Source organism: Pomacea canaliculata, linkage group LG2 (genome assembly GCF_003073045.1).
Source record: "Pomacea canaliculata isolate SZHN2017 linkage group LG2, ASM307304v1, whole genome shotgun sequence".
Taxonomy (NCBI): Eukaryota; Metazoa; Mollusca; class Gastropoda; order Architaenioglossa; family Ampullariidae; genus Pomacea; species Pomacea canaliculata.
The window spans coordinates 30,470,412-30,494,744 of record NC_037591.1 but is presented as its reverse complement, the minus strand read 5'-3'; the positions used below and the strand labels follow the sequence as shown (position 1 = coordinate 30,494,744).

General features: G+C 42.5%; 2 long non-coding RNA genes across 3 annotated transcripts in view; one reads left to right on the top strand and one right to left on the bottom strand.

The window, feature by feature from the left end:
- LOC112556570 overlaps positions 1 to 20,416 on the bottom strand; it is a 119,311-nt gene extending 98,895 nt beyond the window's left edge. For both annotated transcript variants that reach the window (XR_003097771.1, XR_003097770.1), the window contains exons 1-2: positions 20,282 to 20,416; positions 15,045 to 15,189 (exon numbers count right to left, since the gene is read on the bottom strand). This is a non-coding gene — a long non-coding RNA (uncharacterized LOC112556570). The remainder of the gene's footprint in view (positions 1 to 15,044; positions 15,190 to 20,281) is intronic.
- Positions 20,057 to 24,019, top strand: LOC112556569. The gene is made up of 2 exons (XR_003097769.1): positions 20,057 to 20,783; positions 22,628 to 24,019. It is a non-coding gene; the product is annotated as an uncharacterized LOC112556569 (long non-coding RNA).
- Positions 24,020 to 24,333: the final 314 nt, after the last annotated feature.

Here is a 24,333-nt window from a genome sequence, read left to right as displayed (position 1 = left end):
TCAGCTGTTCCTCGCCTACGAAAACAAACTACCATGACTGGAGCTAAAACATTTCTCTCTTTTTCGCTATTTTTGTTTAAAAAACGAGTAAATCTACATTGTCGAAACATGACTTTATCGACGGTGGTGACTAACAAGGATACGGTGAAGAGGAAACACCCCATCAAGAATACAAATATTTTATCAAGTTAAAAAACAACAACAAATTCCCGACACACACTTGCATTTCACCCGAAGACAACTCGTGCCATGACTTTATTTTTTGCACTGGTCATGTCAAAAACAAGCTCATAAACATTATGGGGATTGAAGTCTAGTCAGTGCAGAATTCGTATCAACAGCAGCAGGAGATTAAGGGGAAAAAATTGCGACGCTGAAGTAAACACGACTTTGGTGAGACAATGGGCTTTAAATATTTGTTAACAGGTGAAGCGACACACAGAGTGTGAAAATGTCCCTAGCCTGACCTTTCGCTCCTTCTGTTGTCACTGTTGTCGACACGATGATGTACTGATTATGAATCTTGAGGAGTCAAGACTCGGTTTGCACTACAAGTTTTTTTCACACTAACGGTCCTGTAATGCCAGCGACAGAGCGAACGAACAACAAAAAGCCTACAAGTACAAAGAAGTCGAAACCAACTTTTACCAATTTTTTTGTTATTTTCACAGATAAAATCTTGGATGTAAAATTTTAATTGTATTTAGAAATAGCACGTCTACGCTTAAAGGTCAGAAGTTTAACGGATCAGTCTACAGAGAATTTTATAAAACACAAAGAAAAAAATGAGTGTTCCAGCATGGCTGCTTGCGTCAGAACACAAACTATTTGTGTAAACTCAGACCGTTGAAATAGCTTTCTCTGCAGGCCAGGCTCTGACGTACATACAGCGACCTTTAATAATTGTGAAAATAAAATAAAATAAAATAAAAATTGATTCAGAGCTTCATAATTTCAGCGTGTGGCTAGAAATAAGCTAGAAATTTTCTACGCTGCAGATAGTTTACAAAGCAGAATGCTGCTGACAGCTTTCAGAAACTGTAGAAATCAGATGATCTCATTTTACTGGGTTTAAAACTATTTTTACCGTTAATGACATAGCTGTACTAATCTCAGAACTTAAAGGAGTCAACGGTTGAAGTCACGATTTCAACTCATAACCACCACCCCCGACCACCACAACCCAACACACAAAATGTCTGTTCTGGTGCTGAGGAGTTTCATTAACAAAATGCCTCCACACGCAGGTTGGATTTTAACGGAAAGCCAGGCAGCTATTTTAAAAAATGTTAAGCTGCTGGGTTTCTTGTGTTACTCTCCAGTGCCAGGTCTGGAAGTCTAGACACTATCACCAGACAAGCCGTTTCTGTGCCACTTACGTCAACCGCGAAATGCACGATATCGACTGCATGGACCTGGCGCAGGGCAACCAGACCTCGACAAACACCGCATGTTCCACGCCAGGTCTTGCCGTCCACCAACGTCCCTAGGGCGCCAACAGACATTTAAGATACGGAGCCTGTTCTTTTTCTTCTTCTTCTCTACTCCTTTCTTTATATTCCCACATTTCACTCTTTCATTTCAGAAGCTGCATTCATTAAGATCTTATATTTCTGGCAACAGCCCTCACTGTATGGAAATGAAGATGGAATTAAAAACTGCAACTACGGGCCGTGGACGTCTTTAGACCGACCAGTCTGCCAAGATGTTTTCATTTTGGTTATTATATTCAGTCTAGGTTAATTTGATTGAAATGTAATTTATCAAGTACAGCAGCATTAGAAACATTCCAACACAAAGTACGAAGATAACAAATAACACGGCTGACATGTCTGATGGAGTCGTTAGATCATCGTGGGCCGCTGCCTTCAAAGGAAAGGAAGGTTCAAAAGTTTTATTGTGAGCCAATTTAAACAGCTTCATTTTACACGATAAATTCGGTAAGCGAATGGCATTATGCATTTTTTTCCATTCCATTAACACTAGGTTTGTTGTTTAGTCATCTAACCGCACAGCTTAGAATTTAAAAACCGGCCCACAGAAAGAAAACCTTGCCCACCCCTGTACTACAAAGAACACCCGCGATCTGATGATGATGCAATGCAATGCAAAAATTAAAAAAGTGTTGATGAGTGTTCACTTTAGGTGTTGCATCTCTGTGGCTGTTATCTCCCTTTTCATGCTCTTTTATTCAATTACCGGAAAACACAACAAACAACGTTGGTCGCTAACAACATCGTGATCTCCCTTTCCTTTACTCTACTTCGGGAACCTTCGTCAGCCAGATCGGACAGCTTCCCCTACTCTCACCTTTCTCCGAGTATTATTATTATTAACTGGTGCAGACGATCGTCTTGTTCCTTCACACCTGCTTTTTTCTCGCTCTTCCTTGACATGCTTTGTAATAAAAATAAATCCATGGAGCAGCGAAGCTGAGACAGGCCGTGCCAAGCCATACATGGCCAGCAGGGTGGAGGGTGGATTTCTTTATCGAATGGTGTGCGTTGGGATGACATTTCACGCAATTTTCACTAGTGAGTTCCAGAGGGCTGCACGTGCTGCGCACGCGAAAGCCACGAGGCCCCGTGGATGTCGCATCGTCTTCCGTGGGAGCTCCAGTGCCCTGTGGCCACCACGACCGAGTGACCGAGCTCTCCATCTCAACCTTGACCTCTGGTTCGATGTCAGTCACGGGCAATCGATTCTTACCTAACACGTCGAGCTGGCTCCCTGTCGCCTGCACCTTTCAGGTGAGTGCGGCAATTTTTTTAAAATAAAGTGTTGATAGTCTGGCAAAGATTGTGATGCTTATACATAAAAACTTATTCATCTACATTCTTCAGGTTATAAAAAACTAACATTCAAGCTTGTATTAATTTCTGTGCTCATAGAGTAGTCCGTTAATGTGTGGGTAACGAAATATCTAACAAAAATGTTCGAAATCCTGATGGCTCAAACTACCTACCCCCTTCCGAAATAAATCAGTAGCCATCTCTGGTAGATAACTGTTGGAGGAGTTTTCTAGCCACAGACCCTAGCGGGTCTCGAATCGGTGACCGTCTGATCACCTGACCGGAACAAACGAGTCACTAGGCTAGGGATGGATAGCGGGATGTTCCCTAGTTCCTTGTGTGGAAACATAAGAGACAGCGACCTCAGCGGCATGAAGACAAACGAAAAAGGAATTCATTATGACTCTAGATAATATACTCTAAAAGAGCCGCACAGAGAATGAGAAGGGATAGAAGAAATAGTATTGAGGCTGATGTAATGAAGTCGAGGATAAAGAAGATGAGTTACAAGGAAACCAAAATCTCCCAAGCGCGACTAATAAATCTTAATGCCGACCTACCTGTGTCCTTTGGACAAGGACAAAGGGTTCAAGAGGTCGGCAGTGACGCAGGCTTTGTGACATACTGGTACGGTGACACACTGACATAAAGATCTGGCACATAAAAAACCAGCTTCATTTCGTTCCGTTTAGTCACCTTAGACCTTGTCACTGCGAACTGTCCTTTCTTTTTGGGTTAGGTGACATAAATCACAGCCGATGCCGGTGACACTAAATGCCACTAGTTCGTGCATAAAACTTTAAATGGAATGATAACCTTGTCGTTATTGCTCTCCTTGTCATTGTGCTGCTCCTTTGTCGCCTGATAACAGGAGATAACGCCTTTAGAATGCTCACAGAGGCTTACGTGTATTGTCTTATCATGCAACCTAGGTCTCATCTTTACTGGATTACCCGGATGCACTTGATTTTCAAGCCAGCAACTCTCAATGACTAATGAAACAGTTCACTCCCCGAGGGACATATACTTCAGCTCGTGACAAGAGGAAAAAAAGTCAAGACCTCAGTTCAAAATCTGTGATCTCGGAGGGCAAGCAGGAGGTCAGTTCACTTTCTAAACAGGGCGGGACAGTAAGGAGTAGGTCATTCACTTAGATTGGGGTTCTATGGTTACATCTAATCAGCATTTAAAAGTTTTCTTAGTGAGAAAAGGGAGGTCGAGCGTAGGTGCGTGGCTTTCACTGTGAGGGTCTTCTAAGAGCTACACGATTTAATAATAATAATAAATGCAAAATTTGTAAAGCACATACTCACACTCCTAAGGAGCATGCTCTTAGCACTTCAGAATGAAACATGGACAGCATACGAGGGAAGGAAAACAAACAAATAACAAATGAGCTATCAAAGAATAAAAGAATAAACAACCGTACTAAACGAAGAATAAAATCAAATACAGAAAACACAAAGTGGAACCAAATAACAAGAACACGAGCTGAGAGTAACAAAAGGAAGGGTGTGACAAAGGACTAGCATTATGGGAAAGGGTGTTACAAGTAATGTAAACGGAAGAGGTGTGTTTTCAGTCACGTTTAAAGGATTCAATAGTGGGTAGATGGCGGATATGGACAGGGAGAGAGTTCCATTGTTTCTCTGCACAATAACTAAACATCCTGTGTCCATATGTTCTTGTTTTGATGACAGGAAGAGTGAGGAGACGATCATCAGACGAGGAGCGGAGTTGTCTAGCTGGGATGTAAGTGAAGACCAGTTCAGAGAAATAAATAACCAGGACAGGTTTCAGATTCAGTGACATCGAGAAAGAGCGATTTAAACCAAAGAGAAGATTTGAGTCCAGAAAATCGCTTTCACTGTTGCCTGTTCTTGCTGAAGGAATGATTTTAGAACGTGTTAAAAAGAAACAAAAGCAAAATAGTTTTCCATTTGTCGAGTGCTGCAATCATCAACACATTTTTTCCTGAGCGAGGGGAACTGGATAGGAGGGATGGAGCGGTTTGAGAGACTAAAGCTGTTTTCACTCACTGGAATCGTAGATTCGATGTACAGTAACTTACGCAAGAACATCAAAAGCGCAATTTAATAATTATAAGCGTTTGAACTAGTTAATAAATAAATTTTGTGTGCGTGTGTGTGGAACCGGAAGAGGGAGGATCTATACAAAAGTGTTACTTTTTGTTTGTTGCTTTATATGTATAACTTGGACCTTGAGGTCAGGGTTCATGTTGATCTCTACTAGCTATTCGCTCTCTACTACTCTCTACTGAACTGTCATCAGCAACGTTCACATTTAGACGTCATCAGAAGTGGTGTCTCACTTTTGATGACGTCATCGCCAATGGTCTCCTATGTATCGATCTCATCAGCAATGGCCTCTCTTTGGTCGACGAAGAGTCTGAGAATGGTAAGAGTGTGTTGAGGGCGAAGTGGTTTGAGGGATGAGCCTATGGCCGACAGATCACGTGACAGCAGCACTGCCGCTACATGGAAGTCCGTTGGAAAGCAACCAGTGAGCATCTGCCTGATGTGGTCCAGCCATCTGGAATCTCTCTGTCTTCTGAGAGAGAACATACTGCGCATGCCTGCACGTCGCAAGCCATCCATATCTGGCTCTCTGTCTCGCCACGGTATGCGCTGGACCTGTCTGAGGTACGGAAGGAGACAGGTGCTCTGCCTCGTATTGAGAGGACAGGCATGACACATGACACATAGTGTTTTAGTAAGGTGACTGTTGCTATGGAACAAAGACTGCCGATACCATAGATACCATCTGTATGCAGGTCCATGCTGAGAGGGATTGGTCAGGCCATCAAGTGAAGGCAGGAAGAGAACAAGTTTCGAGTCTCCACAGGGAGGTTCTAACCTTCACACACAATTTTTTTTTCTTTTGGGCGACAAGTGATGAAAGATACACACACACAGAGACACACATAACGTGGCAAATTTCCCACAGATTGGCTTTGTTTGTTTTTGTTTGTTTGTTTTTTTTTTTTACTTTTTTTCTTCTTTTTGATTTTGTTCTTTTTTTCGCTGACATTTTCCACTCTTTTGCAGATAAGAAAGGAATAGTAGCGTGAATAAGTTTGCAAAAAAGTGAAATTGAAGGGAAAAAATGTTTAAAAGAAACTCGAAAACAAAGACGTGGATGTGAGCAAGTGTACTCTTTGGTATTCAGACATCATCTTAAATGAAAACGTTCTTTTAATTACAATAATTGTCTACATCACAAAGTTAACATAGAAATCACTGTGATGACAACACAACCTTGACATTGAAGTAGCTGCAGCTTTTCCATCTGGTAGACTAGAACTCTAGCTTTTTATCATTAATATTCCAGGTAGTTTGTGGCAGCAAATGATTAAACAGGATTGATGTCAAGAAAATCATCCTAAAAATAACAAACAAATAACCTTATAAACAAATCAAATTTCAGTAAAATGTTTCCTTATTTCTGATTAAAGTATATCCCCGCATTGACTATTACCCATAATTTAAAACAACATTAATGTGTTAAGCCTGCAAAAGAATATAACAACCACAAAAGGTTTTTCCCAGTGCAGCTTATGAAACCTCGGTGATGGTAGTGACAAGCAAAAGGTTAATGAGTCTCGGCAGTGACTCGCATTCAACGCTTGATGCCCGGAGGACATGACTTCGATGCACGACAGCGCCACCTATCTCAGCCATTAACCTTTAATCTGCCAAGGTCCCGACACCCAGCCGGAAGCCACGTGGCAGGAGCTAGATGCCAGCTATCTCCATTCCCACTTATTAATGAACCTGCACAAGTAACCTTGATCTTTTGACCTTTAAATGGCATTTCCCAAAATGGTGACCCAAGGACTTTTTACTAAGAGCGAGTCGGTAGGCAAGATAGAACTGTGACTGCCAGTCGACGATGAAAATGAAGTAGGTGACGAGGTGGTCGATTCTTTGACTCACCCATTTCTCAGGTGTTGCTGCTCACCTTGTCATGCGTAAAAGTAATGAGTCCGAATCTGTTGCATAATCTTGTTATCAAGTATACACCTGAAACAGAATGAACAAGAGGTCACTCGGTGACATGAAAAATCCTGCACGAAAGCGGAATCACCGTTCGTGTTCTTGAAGGTGGAAGTCCCTCAGAACCATAGTTCTCTAGCGGAGAAAACAGAAATCATTGTGGTGGATAGAAAGTCTAGGAGACATCCGCATTGTCCAAAAGGGAGAATGACAGCCATGTTGACAGCACGACTGTCGATGCCCTATGCGAAGCCTTATGGACCACGTGATTAATTACAAGGAGGCTTTACAGGCTCTGTATTCACGTGACCAGGCGGTTACAGGACTGACAGCTGTCCCTGTCTACGAATGAGGTGTGCGGTTGGTTCCAGTATTAATACAGCTGCGAATAATGGAGAGTTGAGTTAGCTTCTTACAAACAAAAACTTAACTGACTTGCACAAGATGTACCTTTGTAAGCGTGCATAATACTTTTCTCTCTTCTTCCTCTACCTGCCTCTCTCTCTCTCTTGTTTTTTTTTCTTTTCCTTTTCCTTCACATATGCCACAGAAGCCAATAAAAAAACGTGTTTTTCTTAGCTAGTCAACCTCGTTAATAAAAGAAAGTCATTGTGATCATTCGTCTCTTCCTATACACAGTGCCAATATACTGTACATCCTAGTGTGCAAAAAAGTCCACTCGATCTCTTTCTCTCGCACATACACACACCCTTATGCACGTTTTCCCAAAACATTGATGCATAACTTTACGATTTGATTATACAACCTCTTCTCTTATGTCCACCACTTGAAGTCGTTGACCTCCGCTGATGGTGAACGTGCCAGTCGGCAGCTACGACCGTGGCAGCAGGTCCGGCAGCTGGGTCAAGGTGAAAGTTATCCCCCCACCTTACACCACCACCACCACCACCACCACCACCACCACCACCAATACTTCCTACGTTACGTGTATTCACGGGTGCGAGACACGCTGATCGTTTGGTGTGTGTTGTGTACATGTGTGTGTGTGCGTGCGCGCGCACGTTTCAGTAAACTAGGACTTGGATGCGTGTGTGTGTGAACGTCTACATACGTGTACAGTACACTACAGACTTGTGTGGTGGGCCAAAAAAAGCATGGGAAGATCAGGAGAGCGAGAGAGAACTAAAGGACCAGAAACTGATCTGGAACAACACAACTAAACTTGCTGCAGACAGACAAAAGGAAAGAAAAGGTCTCTAGTGGATGCCTTATTTACAACCTAATATACAGCGGACTAAGCTGTTCGAGACGTGTATGTGTGTGTGTGAGGGAGAAAAAGAAAGGAGGATACAACGAGCAGTCATGCGTGCTAAATATTTGTTCCACGCGACTGTCTAAGCCGTTGACAATGGCGGGGATTACTTTGATGTCTCTTGCGTGGCAGGACACGATCTGGACGTGCCCGACAGTATTGTGTCTGTTATCCCCCCGTCTGTTCACCTTTTACTGCCCCCGTCCTTCTACTGTATCCTGAACACACACGCACAGAGAGTATGGATGTGCCCCTGCCACACGAATACCCAGATGAGTAAACATCTGAGACCTCATTATTTCACTCAGCTTTCATTATTTATTTGACTTTTACAAAGTTTTTGTGCTCTGTGTTAGTAGAGTTATCCGATAAACAGTTTTCCAGGACTGCGTGCATCTTACAGCACGAGCATTAACGCGAGCTGCTTCATCATTTTTCTCAAGGATCGACACACACTGGGTTGGGAGGCTTAGGCCCGCTTCACACCGTGCGACAGAAGGCAAACACCAGAAAGTCGTGACGCGCCTGACTGCCTCCGACACAGAATTCTTACTTTCTTTCTATTGAACGATTACCTCACATATTACTGCCGTATTGAGATGCTCTAATGAACACTGTCTGCAGGGGTAAACAAGTCTGTGTTTCGAAAGAAATTAAGCGCATTTCTACTCCAGAAAGTCAGACTAGTTCTTGACGAACTCTCTCTGTTTTCAATGCTGTTGAATATTTAATTGTCAACCTATTCCACCCCTCCCCACTTATTTCAAAGCCCGAACGGTTCGGATGATTTACTGTTTTAGAGTTTTAGAAGAAATAAAAGATGAGTGGCTTTTATAAGAGGCTGAAGGGAGGGAGGCACATGTGACCCAAAGCCTTGTGTTCTCCACCGTTCTAGATACAGCCCAGTAATGTTGACCTGCAGGCTTTGCCCTTCACGGTACACTGCACAGAAATGGGGGTAATGCCTGCCAGTCTGGAAATGAAACCGAAAATGGACAAAGACGCTTTTGTGACAAAAACAATAAATAAAAATAGTCGCTCTCTTCTAATCATCCAAATCTTCTTCGCCTTTTCTGGCTCCACTTTTTGGCCAAATATGCAAAACTCTTTTTAAAAATGTAGGAATTAAAAAATTCGTAAAACTGGATTTTCGCTCGAAAATGATAAAAAGAATAGAAAAAAGACAAAAAAGAGAGATGAAATTTCAAGTAGGACAATAGGAAGATAACAGAAAGCAGCCAAAAAATATTAGAAAAAAGTGAACGTTAACGAGAAATGGAGAAAAACTGACGGCAGGTTAAAAATGAATTGATGTGGATGTGTCTCTGTGTTCGTGTCTGTATGGGTGCTTGCGTATGTGTGCGTGCGTGGATCCGCAGGCTGGCTCAGTTCAGCGTGTGATATTAATTAAGCTGTGGATGATAGACTTGCTGTCCTCCATACTCCCTGCCATGCGTTACGTCACAATGCGACTTTCAAAAACATGTTTTCGTGCGAAACGTTGCGAGCGAAGTCGTAAACCAAATATTATGGACGACTTGCCAGCAATAGTCTCTTCGCAATCATGTCAAAAAAGGAACTACCACCTCCACCACCACCAGAACCCACACCGCCAGCTTCACCACCACCGCCGCCGCCTTCACAAAGACGTAGGTCGATGTGAGCGAATCATTCGTCGGTTCTTCTGTCAAATTAGTTTAAGCTAAATTTGTGCACGCTTCCTTAGTCAGAAGCGCCTTTCAAAAGAAATGTTTTAGTCTAAAGCAATCTCGCATTTCTAACTATAAAATAAATTAAAGCAAAACACTTGCGGACAAATCGCAATACGCAAAAACTGGACACAAACAAGATCTGCCTGTATGAGCTAGCAAGAATGGAGGGTGTGGTAGGACTTGAATAGGAACTCAAACGTGAATGTCTGAATAGGACAGAAAATACTTTGTGAACTCTCGGTGTAGGGTCTGAGGTTAAAAGGTCAATTCAGATTTTCACTGGCATATTAAAAGAGCTGTCAAGCCGGAGTGTGCAAATAATATTAATCGCCAAACGATAAGGATCGTCTCGACTTCTAAGAGCCAATGAATGCAGTTCTTTACTTTGATACAGATGACGATCCTGACCTCTTCGACTAGAACCCCGCCCCCCTATTTTTCCACCAACACTTAGTACTCATATACTTGAACTATAGATTCTTAGGTTAGCAAACAGTAAATAAATATCATCGTGAAGGCAGTGTTGAAGGGAATTTAGGCATTAAATTAATGAAAATTGTTGAAGTTGAAAAAAAGGTTTCTGTGACTAATTTCGTTTTTGTTTTTAGGAAAATCTAAACAGCAGTTTTCAGACAAATTTTAACATATCTTTTTTCTCAAATTTTTGTCACGATAGCCGTGGGTTGGTTGAGGGCATTATCCTGTCACATGACATGGAATTGCTCGCCAAATGGTGACAAAGTGATGGAGGTTTGATTTCTCAGGTGTCTGCAGTATATGGTGAACGAGTATGTGAACGATGTGGAGAGTATCTGTAGAGCCCTGTAGCAGAGCCAGTCTGCCACCCGACGAGAAAGACTGGACATGCTTCAGATGCCTCACACCCAACGAACTCCTGTTCAGCATTTCGCAGATTCAAGTGAATGAATTCTTGAATAAAACACGAAAGGATCTCTAGTCAAAAAGCTGAGGAACTCATCAGCTCGCGAAGACCCTGCTTGGCTGTTTGGCTTCATCAGACCAGTTTCACTTAATTTCAAAATAAATAAATTTTAAGACCCCCACATCTAAACGTACCCCAGTTTCCAATGTTCATCGCATGAAGTCCATCCAGTGAAGAGAAGAAAGACAATGTAACGAAGACCTTGCGCTCTGCGCGGTTGCACAAGCCGGGGTATCGACGAAGCAAACGACCGGGTAAATAGCAGCCTTGCATACCCGTTTCTGTATGCCTATAAATAACTTTGGATGGATGGATGAAATTAGCTTGTCTTCACAAGAACCTGTAAACTTGCTCAAATGTTACAAAACATCCCATTTAATGCCTGGAAACATTCTGTTATCATGATGGTCTTTCACAGTTACATCATACACCTTCACAGGTGTGAGTTTTGATTTTAGGTGCACGTGACAGGTAGGATGGTTTGTGTTTTCTACACGCAGCTGGTGAAATTGTGTTCTATTCCACCCACGTGCTGTGACAGTTAATTGTTATTCCGAGAATTCACTAGGGCGTGTAAATTATTCTGTAGCTTAGAAATTAATATTATATAATTTCGTCTATTAACTCCATTGATTTCAATATTGGAAAATAAATATGCAAAAAACAGATGTAGAAACTGCAAATTGAAGTTTCCCTTTTGTTTTATTGGTGTTGTGTGTTTATCGCTTGTTGGTTTTTTTTAATTTTTTTGCAAAGTAATCAATCCACACGAGCAATCTTTCTAAATTTCCTGTAAGGCATAATGATATTCTCTGGGAGGAATTAAGCAACCAGAGTCGCTTGTCCAGTGCGTTGAACTGTCCGAATGATTTTCACTCATTCCGTCCTACAAACATGGACTGTTTGTGTCCAGACTTCCATTATCATCCGTGCTTTAGACAGATATCTGAATGTGGCACGTGCTTTAGACAGATAGAGACGTCTTATTATATCTATCAAATGTTTTATATTCAGACGAAATATCCTATTAAACGTGCAACATTTTATTTAAAATTTATTATCTACATCAGAGGTGCCTGCGTGTCATCTCGTCCATCTGAATTCTTCATTTGTACTTTTTCCTAGCTCCTCGCCTATCAGTGTTCTAACAATAGGACGAACAGCAAGAGTTCATAGACAAGGACATTAAAGATTTTCTTACAATTGGACATAGTGTAACTGCCGTAGGACTAGGCACGAAAAAAAGTGTCCATAAAAAGAAATAGTGAACAATTGAGAGTGAAACCAGCGTTCATACATTTACACGTGAAGGCACGTTCATATCACAGGAAGTCAGGGCTCATGGAATGCGATTTACAGGCCAGTGTTTATAAAAACGGCTTTCAGGCGAAAGAAAAAAAACTCTATCATTTTTCTTCCCTTTCTTGACGCTGAATCAACATTTTCAAGAGAATTCTGCGGTATCCATGACGATTCTAGCTCTCACACACACATGAACGCGTGCTTAAACATAAACATATGCACTTATACATACATACGGGCAACCAAATCTTGGTTTCAAATTTCGGTATTTTTTTCCAGATTACTCAGTCAAGTGCTGATGTTGGACAATTTGTGACCACTGAATTCATTCAAGGCCAGCAATAGTCGGTCGCGATAAACACGTGCTTCTGATTGGTCCAAAATGGGAACGACTTTCTTGATTGGCCAGGTCTTGGGGGTGTGTATTTTACAAAAAGTTCAAGGACAAGCTGGCTGATAAGAGATCACTGATATCGGGCTTGTGTCCTCGTCTGCATTTTCTTTGAGGGAAACCAACTTTGCTGGGCAACAATGTCCACCTCCTGTAGCTCATGGGCAGGACCGGAGCCATTTTTAATTCCGGAAAAAGATTTCATAAATTAACGAATATTGATAATAGTTATGATGCAATTTGTTAATTTAGCAATTAAATGCTAAATTTTAAACTTCTATGGAAACAAAAATGTTTTTTCAAAATGTCATGAAAAGCTTGGTTTTTAAGGAGGAAATTTCCCCGTAAACAAGTCGAAAATGTCTTTATACACATCACGAACCAACGAGGACGCAAAAGCACACGGCAACGTTTGATGTCCTGTATGTCAATTTTTTTCAACACTTAAGTGTTCAAATTTTTTTCATCAGCTAACTCTTTTCTATATTTCAGGTTCCCTATTCAAGCCTACAAGTGTCTGCGGACCAGTTTTTCTCCATTTCCAACATTTTCAGACCGGAAGAGAAAGCTATCCAAGACTGTATTTACACTGAAAGAACAGGGAACCTTTCAAGTGAATAAACTTGCAGAGACAGAACAGCATGTCCACGATAAGAGACTAATTTAGACGATGATTTCCATAAGAGCAGTCCCGCGTATTAATGGTGAAAACTTTTTTTTTAACAATACGATACGATACCAGTTCAGGATCTTTAAAAAGTGACAGTATAAGCAGATGCCTAGAAATGAGTTTCACGAAAACAACTCTTATTTACTTGGGTGGGTTTCAAGGTTGTGTGCTACATGCTGTGCCCTCGCTGGGCATGACAGATAAGTCTCAACCTTGACGGGGGAGAGATTGGGGGATGAGGATTTTTTCCCCTAAAAACTGTATCGTCAAAACAATTTTTGGAAAGGTGGGAGGAGAATGAAGACGTTCACAAATATGTCCAGAAAACAAACCTCTTGCCACGAAGGCCACGTGACCGGTACAAATTTACCGCCAGCCTTGAGATGAAACGTTGGGAGTACCTAGAGCCCCCGAATTTTGTTTAATTCCTTGTTTTTGCCACTGTGCCAATCACTACAAGCGGTCTGGCCCCTGCGTCCACTTGCTAGGACAGTGCGTCCTGCCAATGTCAAATGCTTGTTGTATTCAGCACGATGACGAGTTATTTATGGCGGAGCCTATTTCGCTCTTCTGCGCACGTGCGTCACGTGGGTCTGTCAGCGCGTGCACTTCAGCAGTCACGTGCCTTCCGCTCGAGCTGCGGGCTCAGTTTGGAGCATGAAACAGATTGTGCCGGCTGCAAATGGCGTATCGTGGAGGAAATGAAAGCGGAAGTCTCGGCATAACATTGTTTTGTTTTTCTTTGCCCCGAGACTCTCTCTCTCTCTCTCACGCGAATGCTACACGGCAAACAAAAAACAAACAAATAAAAAAATATTTATTTGGCTATGGCATCATCCTCTTTAATAAAGAATTATCACTGTATTTCCCTCACGCACGTGCGCGCAAGCACACATACACATTACACTATATATGATATATAGAAGTAGGGGAATGGGGAGAGAGAGACAGACAAGTAAACTCAAGCCAAGATTTATTTTAAAGAAAACAGAAGTAAAAAGAAAACCAGAAAAGTCCACACAGATAAAAGGTACAATATTCATGTTGGCCTCTATCTGTGTTGGCCTCGGTTTGAAAGTTCTCTAAAATAATATGAAGCAAGCCACAGTACAAGGCCATCAGCTGTTGACCAAACTAGAATGAGTGCATTCAGAACGACTTTTCTCAGACCCCATTCGTGATTAATTAAACCGTTGAACCAGATTTCGTGTTGTCAGACGGGTGACCGTGACTGAAAGCAAAGTCGTCGACGTTTTTGATGCGATCTCGTCAGAAAACCGGGTTGATAAGCTGCATACGTTAGAGCACGTGCTCGACCATTCCCCTCGCCCTCGACCCTCCCTTCCAGGAGAATTACTGCATGAAGGGAGGCTAACTAAAACTGGATACAGGGGAGTGCGAGGTAAGCAGAAATGGGCAATCGCTGAGGAAGGGCAATGGCAAGATTAAGTATCCCGATTACAAGACTGATTAAGCAATCCTTAATTTTGGACTAAGAATCCAAGAAAATAAACAATGCATGGAAAGATGAAATGGTAGAAGGGCCAATCTGTTAATAATGGAAACATTAGGGAATTAGGGAGAAGGTTTGTATTTTTTTTTTAATTTTCTGTTTTGTTTGTTTTTGTTTTTTATTATTATTTATTGTTTTCTGTCCTATTGGCAAGAAACATGTCTTTTAACTCGCCACGCTCAGTTTCTGCACATCTGGTAGCATTACTGCTTCGGAAATTATGTTCACTCTTTGTCCTTAATGGCATTTTTGTTAAAATACATGTATTGGAAAATTTTTCTTTCCTGTAGTATTCTTCTCATACATCAGCTTACGTGTCACAAGGCTATCGTTATCGAAAAGATTATGCACAGAGTTTTTTTTTAAAAAAAAAAGAAGAAAAATGGAAGAGGGGTCAAAGGCCAAGTGGACGAAATTCAGACGCTTACTGACCTTTTAGCCCGGACTTCCAAGATACGGAGAGAATGGAACGATGTCGACTTTGATTCAGGACTTGCTTGTCTTTTCTTTTTCTTTTCTTTTTTTTTTTTTTCGTCGAAAAGGAAATGTCACCAGACACCATTTTTCTAGTCCACATCTGCAAAATATATTGTTTTCCTTTTATTCTAGCACCAAACCTAGTGCTCAGAGACGAAGAAAGCAAGGATTACCACAATGGTGATCTCATTGCAGAACAGCAAACTGTGTTACCGCCTTCTACCAAGATGGCGTCTGACACTGTCTCGGCACGAACTTGGATTACTGAACTGCTGGCAGTTGGTTTTTTTCCAGTTAACTCCTAAAACGAGGCATGAGACTACAAAGCTTCCGGTTTAGTCACATTCTTTGTTTACGCTCGCCGAAACAAACAGTAGAACTTCGCGAAAGTCTGATCGTTGGTCTCGGCAGACAGACAGCAGTCCACCTAAACACGTCCATGGTCTCGGTTGCTGCGTTGTGCTAGGTTGCGGTAAACACAAACAAGACGAAGTAACATCCATCTTTGCAGGTGTTGTCATCTTGTCATCTGAGAACGATTTTCCAGCAATGTTTTCAAAAACAAAAACAAACATACTGACAGTTTGATCATTTCGTTTCAGAGTTATTTTTTGGACATGGCGCGAGCGTCTTGTAACCAGGACTGACTTGACTCACAGGGCGTAAATAACAAGCCTGGTAAAGAGACACACAGACCTGTAGCATGCAGCTGATGTCAAGGGTGTTGCCAGAACTTGCCCCTGAATGTCTTTACACGACAACTAACGAAAGAGAGAGAGAGAAAAAAAGAGAAGTTAAAAAGTTATTTATTATTTTGGCCAATGGGTTTTGGAAAGCGCTATAGAATTTGTGCATTCTCTCTCTCTCACATTACAAAGACGATTTTGTCCCTTACAGGGTGAGGACCGAACAAAGCTGCAACTAGCAAACCTTTCTGTTTCTCTCTCTCTCCGAAGCAATAAAGAAATCAATCTCTCTCTCACTCTCACACACAAACATGACCTATGTTTTTTTCATGTGTGTGGATGCGTATCTCTGTCAAGAATAATTCCACAAAAATAAACAATGTGGCCAAGTTTTAACAATCGACAGGTGGAGTATCTCACTCACGTGTCTCTATTCAGGAACTAGACGGTAGGTAGAGGTGGTTGGATTGCTGCTGGTTCCCCCTCCTCTCCCTCGCTCACACGTGAAGTTCGTTTACACGACATCCAACATCTGTCGCAGGTCGAGGGCAAGAACTTGCGCACCGACATCCAGGTGAAGGGCGCGCATTTTTGCTGTACCGGTTGTTTGTTTGTTTAGCCCATTTCATCGATCTCGTTTTCTCTATGTGTGCAAAAAGGTTGATGACTTAGGGTTGGAGATAAGAGTAGATGTAATGGCGAAACCCTTTTTGATGTACCACCGACTTAAAAGAAACTGGTCTATCTCGATACCAGAACAGAGTTCACAATCTTCTTTCACAAGGACAACTGAACAGATGACTGCTTTGGAAGAAGCAAGTTACCCTCCTCCATCAACAGTCACTTCGACAACATTGATCGTTAGACTAGTTTAGAGTGAAGTATTATTATTTGGGGCAAATATGCCCATAGTTACTATGTGACTGTTATCTTTGTAGGTAGCATGTCAAAGTATGTCCTTCTGCAAGGTCTGTGGTTGTTTGATTGGCTGTTTGATTTCCGAACAATGGGTCTCCATGTTATGCTTGACTTTGACCAAATAGCATGAATTTAGGACACGTCCACCTTGCACGACTACCTGCGATGTCTACAGCCATACCTCGATGTACAGAAAAAAGGTCTGCAAACCAATTTCACCGGTTGCTGCAGTGATTGATAAGGGTAGTTCTTACACCCGACAACTCGGCTTTTTACCTGGAACTGGCCTGAGCTAGTTCAAATGTCTGCTGGCTAAACACTGCTGTTCTTTCTCTTTCTCTCTACCTGGCAGGCTTGCAAATGTGGACTTGGTAGGGTACATTGCGAGCTTTGATGTGGTATGTTTGTACCTTTATGGATTCCGCCACACAACATGTGGTTCCATCCTAGCAGGTCAGGTGACCGGACTGCACTAATAAGGAATGATCACAAAGATTCACTTCAAAGAATATATGACCATATTTTTGCTTGTAATAATTTACTTCATATAGGTAAACATATGATGCACCTGCACCTGATGGATCACCATATTACCAGTCTGCTTTGTATGTGTGTGTGAGAGAGAAAGAGAGAGAATCGAAGTGGATGGAAACTTTAACGAACTGTTGACTGTTCACCTGACCCAGCCAGCTCCAGCACTGGGGCCAGAAGACTAACCACGTGGACATGCGCTAAGCCAGATCTGGCCACCATTGCTGGAATTTGTGTTGTAGTACATGCCCATCCCTTATCAAATTTTTGTTGTTGTTGTTGTTGCATAAATTTCACACGAAATGCGTATTCAACGATGCACTTAAACCAGAGTGGCTGCTGCTCATGCGCACTTGACAAACACATGCACGTCCTGTGACCTCGCGCCCAGCTCTCGACTGACTTCCTGGACGTCCGTTGGCGCAGACAACTCTCCGCTCCTGCACCTCGCCATGCACATCCGTGAAAAGCGTGAGTGCATTCTGCTGCTGGCGCCGCCCAGACCCGCCACGGAATCGGGTCAAGGCAGTGTCACGCCTTTTAACCTGCCCATCCAGCTCTCAAAAACCGGAAGTCAGAAAGGGCACGAAGTGTCATCTGTAGCGATTAGGCTCGGCAACGCACTTACGTGTCTAGTGTTCACTCGCCCTGTCAGGGCCGGAGTCATTCCCTGCTTCTGAGCAAATCCTGCTAGGGCTTGGTTCGCTTCCTGTAGACGGGCCGTCCTTCCAAAACTGGGAAGTTCGTGGTGATTGTTGTGTATTTTAAACTGAAAAGTTGTTAGTGACGGTTCCTAGGCTAGGTTCAATTGGAAAGCTGCTGCTTCTAAAGCTTAACGTTTATCTGAGATGTTGCTTGTCAGCTAGTTCCAAGGTACCTGGACTTGGGATGTTGTCAGGGTTAGTTCTACAGTACCTAGCTGCAGTGGAAAGGACCGCAGGCTCATAAAAATATCAGAGATGCAGACATATTATGTGCCTGCGGGGGAGTAGGGGTGGGTGGGAAAGGTGGGAATGGTGGGTTGGGTGGAAATATTAATCCGTTTCCTGTAACCAGGCCGCCATGCCTCGCGGCCCTGGGTCTGTGGCCAGGACGTTGATGACAACACTGTCTCATTGCGCCTTTCTTCCTTATTTACCTCGCTTGAATGACAGCGGCAAACAACTCAGGGTCTCACACGTGCGCCTCGAAAACAAAATATCCTGCACCTGACACCTCGGGGCAAAACAAATTTAATCCTCAAGGTGACAAGCGTGCTAATGGTTGTGGTGATGAAACCCGCAGTGACAGTCTTCTTTTTAATCATTGTTATCTCCTTTATTCAATTGCACGCTTAGCAAAACTTGAAATATGAGTCGACTGATATGCGCCTGACTTAAAGTCTTACAAGACAGCAGGGAAAACAAAAATCAGAGGCAGAAAAACCCACTAGGTGACTGAACAACTCACTGTTGAAATATGTGTTTACACTAGTTGTGGGGAACGACAGCCACGATAACAAACTGCTGATGGTCTTGATGGTGGAGGTAAAGAAGTTCCACACGCACTCGGCAAGTCTGTAACTCATGTCGAGCACCAAGCGACTTGCTTTAGCCCACACGTGGTTGTGGAGTCCTCCATCCACCCTGGTCCTGCCTTACAACGACGAGTTAGCAAAGGACCGGATAGAGCTCGAGTAACAGAAAATTAGTCTTTACTTACGGCGAATATCAAAGAAATATTAGCTATAAAGTCCTTCCATAATGGCGCAGGACTTGTCTCTTCTGTGTGTGTGCGTGGGCAAGTGTATACGTGCAAGCATACATTGAATAATAAATAAAAATAATAACCTCTCCAAGGCCATGTGAACATAAAATATTGCCGGTTACATGCATATCAACATTGGGTGGCTGTACATAAGCATCATTTCTTTTATGTGAAGCTTCTGCAGCATAATAAAACAATAAAATAAGGTTCTGGCATTCCACACTGTGTAACCTTGTGATCTCACTCTCACACATTTTGTTACATACGGACAACTTTAATGGCTACACCAACCTTTACGTTCTTTGTGTGCGTGTGCGCATGCGCGGCGCTGGGTGCATATCAATCACACCGCATGCTGTTCATTATCTTTAGGAAAGAATAGTCACGGTTGAGCAAGAGCCAGGACACGCATGAGTTGCCTGTTAAAGCTCGTCAGAATCTTATCTTCAGCTTGTAAACGTTTCCATCTGACAGTAAGCCGTTATTTCTGTGAACACAACCGTTACAAAGCCAAACACTAGACTCTGGGGTTGTTTGTGTGGAGTACTTTATTTTTTGGGTGGGTGTTTTCACCAGAACCCTGATTGTTGCTAATTGTTTGTCTGCGATGGAGGACAGATCAGGTACTCGGTAACCTCCCGCCCTGTTGTCTGATCCCTAGGGAGTTGTGACAATGGAAGTTTCGAAGACACGTCAAGGCCATGGCCTAGTAGGGTTCCCTGTGCAACCTTCTGTTGCTTCCATGCCGCCAGAAACAAGATGTAGGGAAATTCGTGTTTACGATCAATGCATTCCTCAGTTGGTGTTTACCTTCAGGCTGTTGCTTAGGGTTACCAGCCTTTCTCACTCTCAGCCTTACAATGTTTGCGATAAGAGAGAGAGAGCAGGCGAAGAGAGGGAGACAGGAGAGAGAAGGAAGGAGGATGTAAAAGAGGGGTGGAAGGTTTGAGAAAGCTAGAAGCAAACAGGTTCCCGAAATGTAAGAAGGAGAAGGACAAGAAAAGGGAAAGATATTGATTGCATTATTATGATTATTATTATGATTATTGCTGTTTTAATGTGGATGCGTCAGTTGTTTATCTCGAGTTTCGGGAAGTCAGCAACAGGATAATGGGTGTGATGGTTATAATGTCGATGCTTGATGACGTGGCTCAGTGTGTAGTTAAGAATATTCTACAAGGTTCATATATCATTCAGACTTTCATCGGTTTGTGAGCGCGCCTGTACGTACGTATGTGCACGTGGGTGTGTGCCTATGCTTGCATATATATGTGTGTGTAAAAGTGAAAGGAGATGGATATGTTTTCATACCTTCAAACTCACGAGATACAGTACAGGACACCCGTGTGATCTCATTATGATGTCAGCAGGTACCAAGCAGTCATGTCAACAGAAGGTAGTGCTTCCTCCTCTGCGACCAATACCCTTCCACCTCCACCAGGTACCCCGACTGTTGCCTTGTGCTCCACTCACTGGAGGCCACCTCCTCCCTTCCATCTCTTGTTTACACCAGCCCACGCGCACATCTTCGTCAAATGAGAGCCAAGTCCGGTGTGGCGTGCTCTCATTTCCGCCCACAGAGCTTCAATTTGTGTTCCTCCGCCAGTGAGCTGCAGTCAAATAATGGCCTTGACCATAGCAGCCAGGCTGCCAGCAAACAACACAAACACCTCCACAACTTATTCGCCAAGGACGAGCGGGACGCAGTGACCGGCCTTGGAACATCGGCTTCAGATGCTTGTGACGAGAATGAAGGAAACATTTCGCATCTCTATCCGAGAAAACCGTATCCACTTCAACGGTTCGTTAGCAAGTACGTCAAACTATTTGTTATTCTTAATTTATCAGTATGTTTGCTTGTTTGTTTGTTTATTAATGTGCATGAATGGTTTTGACGGATGTAGAGACACCCCTGTGTCCCACTTTTTAACCATTGGGATTTGCTTGTGTGTGAGATAGAGTGCGTTCAGTGAGAGGACGCTGTTGGTTGTCCTTGAACCCGCTGATAAACTCAGTACACAACAACATGCAGGCTGGTCGTGGCCTAGATCGACAAAGACTGTCCTGCCAATGAAAAACACTACATCCTGAGTGCCATTTGTCCAACCGGCAAAACAACAACATTCAGCTCAAAGACTCGCAACTCAAAAGGAGATTTTATCTTTTTTTGGATAAACACCAAAGGGAATGCTAAAAAAGAACAAAACTAGACATGACCGAGAGAAAGTAAACAACAGAATTAGTTCCACTTCAGTCTTCCAATTCTCTAGTCAAGTGGAGATGACAAAAAAAAAAAAAAGAAGAAGCAAAACAAAAAAAAACAAACCTAGAAAGTCTTTAAACAGTGGGACAGCCATGCATAAACCAACAAAGGACACGTACAATGCTAATGCTGCTCAGAGTTTTTATCATCAATGAAGTGAAACAGTATGTGGACAAACACTCCCCTCAAAAGCCTTCAATTACCTGACTGTAACGTTGGCGACGCGCAGATAAATAAAAAAAAAAAGAGTCCCAGAACAGGTTCATTTGAGAAGTTGTTTACAACAGAGTGAAACTGTTTTGATACCGAAAGTTATAAATATCCAGTTCAAGCATAACCGAGGGCGTTAGGGCAATACTCTTCCTGTCGCAGATCTTATTACACTGTCAAATCTTGAGCTTTCTGAATACTGACAGTTCTTTATAACAGATTCTCTCCATCTCGTCATTTATACAATACACTGTTTCTATTAATAGACATTATCAAATGCTTTCAAAACATCTATGAAACAAACATTGCACTTACATTTTTTTTTTTGTCCAATTAATCGCTTAAAATTTTTTAAAAGTCGATTTCTAAGAGTGAGCGTTAAGTTGTTGTTTTCGAGCATCTGATAAAGTGCTCATTTGCTTACTCACGAAGGGTCTGGAAAAAAATGATAATGTATAAGCCAAAAATTAAGACTATTTTTAAATAACAAATATGAGTAATAAACTTCGATCTACATTAAAGTTGTGTTCGTTTCTTTTCAAATTGCTAATAGTGTTACTAATAGTGTTGACTTAACACTATTAGCAAAAATATATTATTAGCATAAATAAGGATGATTTTTATTGACAATTTTTGGATATACACCATAATTCACATTTGCATACACACATCTCACGCGTGCGCCTCGAAAACAAAATAATCTGCGCCTGTACACAAGCCACTGATACCAAACAACATCCGCCCAGCAACAATTTTTTAAAAACCGAAAGAACAGAAAAGATAACAGAGTGTGAAGAGAGTGCAAGCCCTGCGAGGTGGAGGAAGGATGGTAATTAATCTCCTTAGTTCTTCCTAACTATTCTGCCATTCACACCGACAGGTAACGTGTGCGCAGCACGCTTCCACTACACTCCTGACTGATGAATATTATATATTAGCTCCGAGCCCCCATCATACTTCCCCAATAACAACACAACGCAGTTTAGTGTATCAAAGGGTTGACTATTCATAAAGTTAAGAGCTGATATATTTACACTCAAATCATGTACATTAAGATTTTTTAAAAAGTGTCCTGTTTATATCTTTCCTAGACTAATCCAGATAACGTGTGAGTCAATACTATCCAATCTTAAATAACACACTTGCTCATACTACACACGTTTATGCATTCATATGCCACTCAGGTCAGACAGAATTGTCCTTCCCTGGACGAAGGGTCCTCCCGATGCTCCGGTGAAGAATGGCGCAATGGACGTTGATTTTCGTCGCTTGTCGATGACTTCATCCTCGCACCAGACAGAGCCCGAGACATGTCCACCATGTTCAGAGAAGAACACTTCCCAATGACCTGACCCAAGCATCTTATTAATTAATCCAGATTAGGACTCCGCTGTCCAGACCAGAGCGGCGATTGGTAGAGTAATACTCTACACTTTGTCTAGAGAGTGGACTTGCACACCTCCTGGCAAGTCCTGTTGGAGCAGTCACTACACCAATCCCCTTGTCTGGTGATAGCTGACATCCTCGCAGACGAGGCTTGTCTTCAACCAGTCTAGAAAATCTGTCTTAACGACCAGTATCCTCCAAGAGCTTGATGGCGAAACGTTGAGTCGAGGTCCAAGACTCAGTTAAATCAGCGATTTCAGAACCTCCGTGGCATCCGACTGGTCATTGACACTCACATCCTCGCTCAGCCATCCACGTAACCTAGCGACAGCCAATCACGGATCACACCTAAGTACAAGACAATCAAAGTTGTCCAGCCTTTAATGGCCATAGTTATCTGGGGTCACTTAGTGAGCCTGCCTAAGCCACCGGTCCTCTGATCTGCGTCGTCTCTTAATTACTAGAGTGCGGGGAAGCCGCGGACCTGTCACGTGCCAAATGATGTACACTGATGGATGCGAAACGCCCGTAGGTCACTTCCTGGGAATGGCAACCGTTGGACTAAGAATTATCAAATCATCCCCCATCCCACGCTCTCATCTTTTATCTAGTATTGGCCATCAGGATCGACTTCCCTTCATTTAGAATTGGCTTGTCTGATCATTTACAGACTTACAAGGACCCTAACTTACACAACGGTGGTTTTCTCCAAGAAGTCCGGTTTCTTCCACCCGGGGTGTGTGTGTGTCTTCCTGTATATAAACTGCTTTAAGCATAGTTTCGCAGAAATAGCACTATAGCAAAATTAATTGTTACTGTTAAAGCCAAAACAGAATGAGCAAAAGAAAACACCAACGTGTTATTTGTTATTATGTTATTTGAGTAAAGATGTAAACATCTATGCGAGTAAACGTTTAGTAAACATATTTAGTTCTTGTATTGAATTCTATTTTGTCCAGACCTCATTGCTACATTTGACTTCACTAAGTCCGCTGAATTCACACTAACCATTTCAGCATCGATGACAATGGCAGTGCTCCTCTCACCCCCCCCCCCCCCCACTTGTCCAGAATACCGGCACACAATACTGTTTCTATTTGAAAAAAATTCTTCGTTGATACCTAACTGTATATCCTGTATGTGGGTGTTCTGGCAGTGACACTCCTCTAGACAATAGATAATGAAATGTCTGTTATTCACATGCTTTCGCATAGTTGTTGTTGGGATATTGACTGTTTGTGTTCCAGGTGTGGTATGACGCACATGCTCAGGTAGCCAGCCGGCAACCATCGACTGATACACACAAACATATAAACACATACGCAACAACAACCCCTCTCCCCCTCCCTCGCTCTCACACACACACACACGCGCACACACACGCACTACGTTCAACATGTCTCGCTTGCGCACTTCCTGAAAACAGTCAGCACTCGCAGGCAGATCAATCAGTGGCCGCTCGTCCTGACAGCCATGACTGAAGCCAGCACGGACCATCCACAGC